Source organism: Nansenia antarctica (genome assembly GCF_963989245.1).
Source record: "Nansenia antarctica genome assembly, chromosome: 20".
Lineage (NCBI taxonomy): Eukaryota > Metazoa > Chordata > Actinopteri > Argentiniformes > Microstomatidae > Nansenia > Nansenia antarctica.
In genome coordinates, this window is record NC_137693.1 from 21,054,383 (window position 1) to 21,061,882 (window position 7,500).

The following is a 7,500-nucleotide window of genomic DNA, read 5'->3' on the forward strand; positions in this document are numbered from 1 at the left end:
AAAGGATGCTGCTGCCTTCCTGCTGTCCAATCAGATTCCAGCACTGGTAAGCCTAGAGTCCACAACACCTAGACTGGACGCAACTTGCTGTGAAATGAGTATCCATGGTTACTAGGTCATTAGCATTATATCATGTGTTGCCACTGTGTGTGTGTGTGTGTGTGAGTGTGTGTGTGTGTGTGTTTGTGTGTGTTACCTGTCCAGCTGTGTGTTCCTCCTGGCCCATGCGGCTGGTGTGTGTCTCCTCCGCTTTCACACAGTCGAGGGCGTGGTCTCTCTGGGGGGCGGTCCACGTGTACACCTGGAAGGGCGTGGGGATCCTCTCGTAGGGGTGTCGCAGGACCCTGACAACCAGGAGAGGGGGGGGTCAAACTTTTCTAATTGAATGAGATAAAGGATTGGGATGAATGGTAAATGGACTACACTTATATAGCGCCTTTATCCAAAGCGCTTTACAACAGCCTCTCATTCACTCATTCACACACACATTCACACACCAACGGCAGCAAGCTACCATGCAAGGCGCTGGCCCGCTCACTGAGAGCAATTTGGGGGTTCAGTGTCTTGCCCAAGGACACTTCGACATGTGGCCAGCCAGGGCTCGAACCGCCGATCTGCCAACCTTGCGATCATTAGACGGCGGCTTTACCTCCTGCACCACAGCTGCCCCACAGCCGATGAAGATTATATCATTAGTCTTCAATCATGAATCAGAACCAGTCGTTTCATGCAGTTCCTATTTGGCTCCCAGTACTGATACACCTCCTGAAGAATCTCCAGATGTATATAGCTTGTCTACTCTACACCATCTTTACCTCAGTCTCTGTCTGTGTGACCAGACTGAGAGCAGACTCACCTCTTCTTCTGCAAGGCGCTGAAGTTCTTCCTGAAGGCGGGGCTGACCTGACTCAGGAGCTCCACCAGGGAGTGGCAAAGGATCTTGGGAGCCGCAGGCTTGGGGTTGAAGATAAAGGCAGTTGATCTGTGGCGGTGAACAACAACAGAGCACAGTGAGACTCTGTAAAAGGCACAATGTTAAACGAATCGAAACTCATTATAGATACTATGATGTGTTGCAGCGACAAGGATGTCAGTTTGACTGTTGGATAGTTGGTATACTATTATATTTTACAGGGAAAAATAAATTCATAACCCTGACCCATCACTGGTGAGCATAGTGCCATGTAAGCAAAGACTAAAGGACAATATATTTAGCTGAAGGTGCATATCGTCAGCAGGGTGTCCTGGAAAAACCTATGTCGAATAAGAGAGAGATGTAATGAACACATTGCAAATGCACACACACACACACACGCACACACACACACACACGCACACGCACACGCACACGCACACGCACACGCACACGCACACGCACTCGCACACACACACACACACACACACACACACACACACACACACACACACACACACACACACACACATTTTAAATGCTTTATTTATGTCCACATACAAAGTACAATTCTAAAGGACATAAATACTAACAGTGCATTTTGACATCCTGGAAACAATTTGTTACAGTAATGCTGAGCCAACAACCAGTTCTGCCACACACAGGATGTTATTCGCACAAGACCAGTGGGTTGATCAATACTAAAAGACAGACAGTATCCCGCTCATGGGTACAGGAAGCACCGCCTTCTCCATATTGAGCGGCTACCAATAATAGCGGATATTGAGCAGTATTTTGCTAACTGTTTGGCCCTTCTCTTAGGAAGACCAGCCATATGAAGGCCTCTAACAACAGACTTATGAACATGGCCCAGGCTGCCAAATATAAAAACTAAAAGTTGACATCTGTAGCCCAGTTGTGATATGGCCTGCTCCAGCTGTTGGTATTTTAAGATTTTGGTTAAAAAGGCTTCCTCTAGGCTATGGTCAAAGGTGCAGCCAACTTCTAAAATAAGCACCTCTCTGTGGTTTTCGTTGACAATTACAACATCAGGGGTGTTTGCTGAAATATTGGAGAACACTCCTACTGACTCTTCGTCGCTACACAAACTGAACATGTGGGGCTTTACAGTGGTGTGCTTGTACAGCGTTGCGGCAGGCCTGAATATGGAAAAGACACCCTCTGAAATCAGATCCACAATTCGATCATGCCTACATATGTAGAGCCCTTTATACGCATGACAACCATTTAAGATGTGGGGCATGGTTTCAGTTATCTGCTGGTGACTGTGATGTATGCAGTCACACACACACACACACACACCATTGCAGTGTGTAGTGGTAGTAATCCTGAGCCTCGGCCCTAACCCTGCCCCTGAATAAGTACATTTTTCAGGAATTGCTAAAACGTAAAAGTTATTTTTCAAGATCTTTTCAATGAATTGGTTTGGTCATACAGTCATCAAATTCACTGAGCACATGGAGAATGTGCAGCTTTCAATGAATGTGTTCTAGAATATTGACCGGGGCTGTGAAGCACACTCACTGGTTGAGGTAGAAGCCGCGTGTGGATGCAGTGATGTTGAGGTGTTTGTCCTCCAGGGTCACAGTGTTCAGGTACATCAGGTCCCCGTGCATCTTCCTGTTCCCTGGAGGAGGGTTCCAGCTGCTCACTGTCAGGACACGCAGGCACTGCAAAGGCTACCCCAATACAGCCGAAGAGGACCCAGATAGTGGAGAGAGAAACATGACAGGCACTGCAAAGGCTACCCAAAACAGCCAGAGAGGACCCCGAGAGTGGAGAGAGAAACATGACATAGTAATGGGGTAGTAGTGGATAGTGAGTTGGATTGGGGATCAGACGGTTATGAGTTCAAATCCCATCTGGGAAACACCACCACTAGTGTGCCCCTTGAGTAAGGCACTTAGCCCTGAGTTACTCCTGGGAGACTGTCTCTGTAATCTCTAATTGTAAGTCGCTTTGATAAAAGCTCAAATAAAAAAATAGAAAGACTAAACAATAATCTATTCGATTGAGCTGTGATGCTCTTTGGATCAAATCATCTGATGAATAACCCTATCAATATCATTATCATGTTCAGACTGATTACTAAGCAACACTTGTCTTCCTCACCTCAATTCAATATCATCATCATCATCATCATCATCATCATCATCATCATGTGATGACATCATCATGTGTCCAGTTCTCTGAGCTTCATCTTACCTTCCAGTCTTCTCTCATTGGCTGCAGGGGCATGAGGGGGCGGTCCTTGCTGCCTGGGAGGATGTACTCAGGGGGGGTGCAATTGTTGGACTCCCGCTCTGAGCCCCGCCCCTTCCCTCCTCCGCTCTCTGCAGGGGTACGAGGGATGAGGACAATGATGACAGGTAATAACAGTACTAGTAGTAGAAGTAACTCCTCTACCCTTGTGGGTAGTAGCTTAAATAACAGAGAGCTGGTTTACTCTATAATGAACTACATTACCCATCTCTCCTTGTGTGTAGAGACTGAGGAAGAAGCAAACTACATTACCCATCTCTCCCTGTGTGTAGAGGCTGAGGAGGAACCAAACTCAAACTACATTACCCATCTCTCCCTGTGTGTAGAGGCTGAAGAGGAAGCAAATTCAAACTACATTACCCATCTCTCCCTGTGTGTAGAGGCTGAGGAAGTAACAAACTACATTACCCATCTCTCCCTGTGTGTAGAGGCTGAGGTAGGACAGTGAGCTGCCGTTGGCTCCATTCTGTGCGTCGGTGGGGTCCAGGCTCCTCAGCAGGTCACGGACGTGTCGCAGATGGAGGCGGGTGTCACGCACCGTGTAAGGCTCTGCAACCACACAGTCACAGGTGAGGCACAAGTGTTTTGGTTTTGGCATTTAGCAGACGCCTTATTCCAAAGCGACTTACATACATTTGACTAAGCAAGTGAATCATCAATCCACCAGTCGTAGCAGGAAGAGTAATCCAGCTCAGGACCGGGGCCATTGATAGAAGGAAAAACCTTCTTCTATCATCTTCTTCTAAACTTTTTTTTTAAAATTATTATTATTATTATTTTATTTTATTTTATTTAGACACTGGAGAAACAGAGAAACAGTACAAGGGGGGCAAATAGAAGTTCTTAGGGACACAGTAGAGGGGAAAAGCGGGTGTCTTCAGGAGACGCAGTGCTTGGGGGGCAGTAGATGTCTCAGGAGGGGCAGTTAAGGTGTAACCTTGTTGCTTACATTTTCCCTAATGGTTAGTATCTACTGCACATTCATTTGCACACTTCAATTCATGCACCTTGATGCTAGAATTGTTGTGAATCCCTCTTCGGCTCCGCCCCCTCCTGCCTCGTTGGCGCTCGTTGAGCCTCATCAGGCTCAAGTGGAGACAGCTGGGTCCAGCTATCAACTCAGGAGGAGGCAGCCTTATAAAGAGCCCCAGAAACCTTCCTCCGACGCTTGATTATTTTGACCCATGTGGTTAGTAGTTTGGCTCTCCCTGTTGTCTCTCCTCGTTCAAGTAGTTTCTCTTCAGAGTTTTGTTTGTTTGGTACTTTGCTAACCGTAGTTGTTTTCTTTGTTGATCCTCGCTCCCCAAAGGAACCTGCCTCCCCCTGCCTAGACCTCCTGCCTGCCTATCGACTACGTCTCCTGCCTATGTCCCTGCCTGCCTAACGACCACCCCTCCTGCCTATGCCCCTGCCTGTCTACCGCCTACTCCTCCTGCCTAACCCCCTGCCTGCCTGCCGCCTACTCCTCCTGCCTAACCCCCCCGTCTGCCTGCCTGCCGACTATTCCCCCTCTCTGCTCTGGACTGGTTAGTACACGTACATATTTCAACACTTCACTCATCTACATATCTACACCACACTAGTTTTGCACGCTAGACACTCACACCCAGACACATAGAGTACAGTTCCACTCACACCTCATTTACATTATCCAGTTCTCTGGCATCCACACATTCCCCCCACTTAGGCCCCGTTAGAGTAGGGTTATTCTTTTGTCCTTCATTTTAATAAATCCTTTTATTATAAGTTTGCCTCTTGTGTCCGTCTGTTCTGGGGTTCTGCTACACTTGACTCTTTTGCTAGTGCTACCCTAACAGAATAATCAAGCCAAAATGAGTCAAGGCAGCACCTCGGGGCAGACGCCCGCAGTTAAGCCCAACCCAGTGTCCCACTCAGTTGACGAGCTTGTTTCCGCCCACGCGGCCGAGCTCGCGTCCCTCCAGGCGGAGTTGTGTAAGGCTTTCCCCTCCGTTCAGGGTAACATCGCTGAGCTCCAGAAGTCGTCCACCTCCGCCTCAGCTGCTCTCGCCTCCCTTGCTGTCCAGATGGGCACTCTTGTCTCTGCGGTGGCTTCCATCCAGCTGAGGCTGAACACGCTCCCTGGAGGAGCTGCAGTCCCTGTTCCCCCTGCTGATTCACCGGGGGTTCCAGCCACCCCAGGGCGAGCTCCCGCCCAACCCGAGCCCAACCTGGTTACCCCTCGACCCTTTGGAGGGAACTTTGATCTGGGCAGAGGGTTCCTGACCCAGTGTGAACTTTTTTTTGCTTTCCAACCGTCCAAGTATGGGTCAGAAGAGGCTAAAGTAGCCTTCATTATGTCCCTCCTGGTGGACAAGGCTCTAGACTGGGCCATAGCCGTGGTGGGCAGAGACCCACATCTTGCCCAGGACTACGAGGCGTTCCGCCGGGAGTTTTCCTTTTTGTTTGACCACCCCTCTGACGGCGCGGACGCCGCCTCCAGGATGCTGGAACTCCGGCAAGGCTCCAGGACCGTCGCGGACTACACCTTAGAGTTCCGGATCCTCGCCGCCGACAGCGGGTGGGGAGACATAGCGCTCCTTTGCGCCTACCGGCGGGGTCTGAGTGAGGCGGTGAAGGACCTTATCGTCCGGGACCGCCCAGGCTCCCTTCAAGAACTGGTCACCTTGTCCCTACAAATGGATGAGCGCCTGCGGGAGCGCCGCCAGGAGCGCAGCCAACGCGCCGTGGGGCCCCCTCACTCGGTCCCCAGCCGCACGTCCTCTCTCCCCCGTTTTGCGGCCGCCCACTCGGCCCTGCCCCCTCGGGTTCCCATGCTCTCCCCAGCCCCGTCCACCTCTGAGTCAGCGGAGGAGCCCATGCAGGTCGGCCGGTCCCGCCTCTCTCAGGAAGAGAGAGAGCAGAGAATGCGGGGCGGGCTGTGCCTGTATTGCGGAAGACCCGGACACGTCCTCCGAACCTGCCCGGCGCGGCCAAAAGACCCGGCTCGCTAAAAGAGGGGTTTTTGGTGAGCCGTGCCTCGATCCCCCAACCCATCAAGAACCACAACCGGCTGTTCCCAGCCACCCTCTCCTGGGGTGAGGAGTCCTTTTCTGCCGGCGCCCTCATTGATTCCGGGGCCGACGAGTGCTTGATGGACATCTCCCTCGCTCGTCAGGCCGGCATCCCGCTCGTTCCCCTCGACCATGCCTTGTTCCCCCAAGCCATCGATGGTAGGCCCTTAGGTAGGATCACTCACAGCACGGAATCCCTCACCCTCACCATGTCCGGTAATCACGTCGAGACGGCACGTTTTCTTGTCCTCCACGCCCCCACTGCACCCCTTGTATTAGGTAGGCCGTGGTTGGAGAGACACGATCCCCACATCTCCTGGACCACTGGGCGGATTTTGGGCTGGAGCATCCCCTGTCATGCCAACTGCCTACGCTCCGCCCTCTCTCCGTCCAGCGGTCCCAGGCCCGTAGTCTCTCCCCCGGACCTCACTGGTGTCCCCTCTATGTATCTTGACCTGGCCATGGTATTTAGTAAGGACCGCGCCCTTTCACTTCCTCCTCACCGGCCGTATGATTGTCCCATCAACCTCCTTCCCGGGGCAGCCCTTCCCAAGGGTCGTCTCTACAACCTCTCGGTCCCGGAGAAGGAGGCGATGCGCAATTATATAGCCGAGTCCCTAGCCTCGGGTGTAATTCGACCATCGTCTTCCCCCCTCGCGGCGGGCTTCTTCTTTGTGGCGAAGAAGGATGGTGGCCTGAGGCCCTGTATAGATTTTCGTAGTTTAAACACCATCACTGTTAAGAATAAATACCCACTCCCCCTTATGAGTTCCACTTTCGAGCCACTCACTCACGCCCGGGTGTTCACTAAACTTGACCTCCGCAACGCCTACCATTTGGTTAGGGTCAAGGAGGGGGACGAGTGGAAGACCGGGTTCAACACCCACCTCGGTCACTTCGAGTACCTGGTCATGCCCTTTGGCCTGTCCAATGCCCCCGGAGTCTTCCAGGAGCTGGTCAATGACGTGCTGAGGGACATGATAAATGTTTTCGTGGTTGTTTACCTGGATGATATCCTGATCTTTTCCCCGACCATGGAGGAACACCACCAACACGTGCGCCTGGTCCTACAACGGCTCCTGGAGAATCGTCTCTTCGTCAAGGCGGAGAAATGCGTCTTCCACTCCTCCTCAGTGACGTACCTGGGTAACGTCGTGGAAGAAGGGCAAATGCGCGCCGACCCGGCTAAGATTAAGGCGGTGGCAGAGTGGCCACGACCCACCGACCGAACACAACTCCGGCGCTTCCTCGGGTTCGCCGGGTTTACCCGGC

The 7,500-nt window shown here is 51.7% G+C and overlaps 1 pseudogene across 1 annotated transcript in view; it reads right to left on the reverse strand.

Moving 5' to 3' along the window:
* Window positions 1–7,500, reverse strand: part of LOC308174468 (clustered mitochondria protein homolog) — a 21,459-nt pseudogene that overhangs the window by 7,839 nt on the left and 6,120 nt on the right. The window contains exons 5-9 of the transcript in view: window positions 3,605–3,745; window positions 3,140–3,267; window positions 2,459–2,613; window positions 857–982; window positions 197–344 (exon numbers count right to left, since the gene is read on the reverse strand). The product of the transcript in view is annotated as a clustered mitochondria protein homolog (transcript). The remainder of the gene's footprint in view (window positions 1–196; window positions 345–856; window positions 983–2,458; window positions 2,614–3,139; window positions 3,268–3,604; window positions 3,746–7,500) is intronic.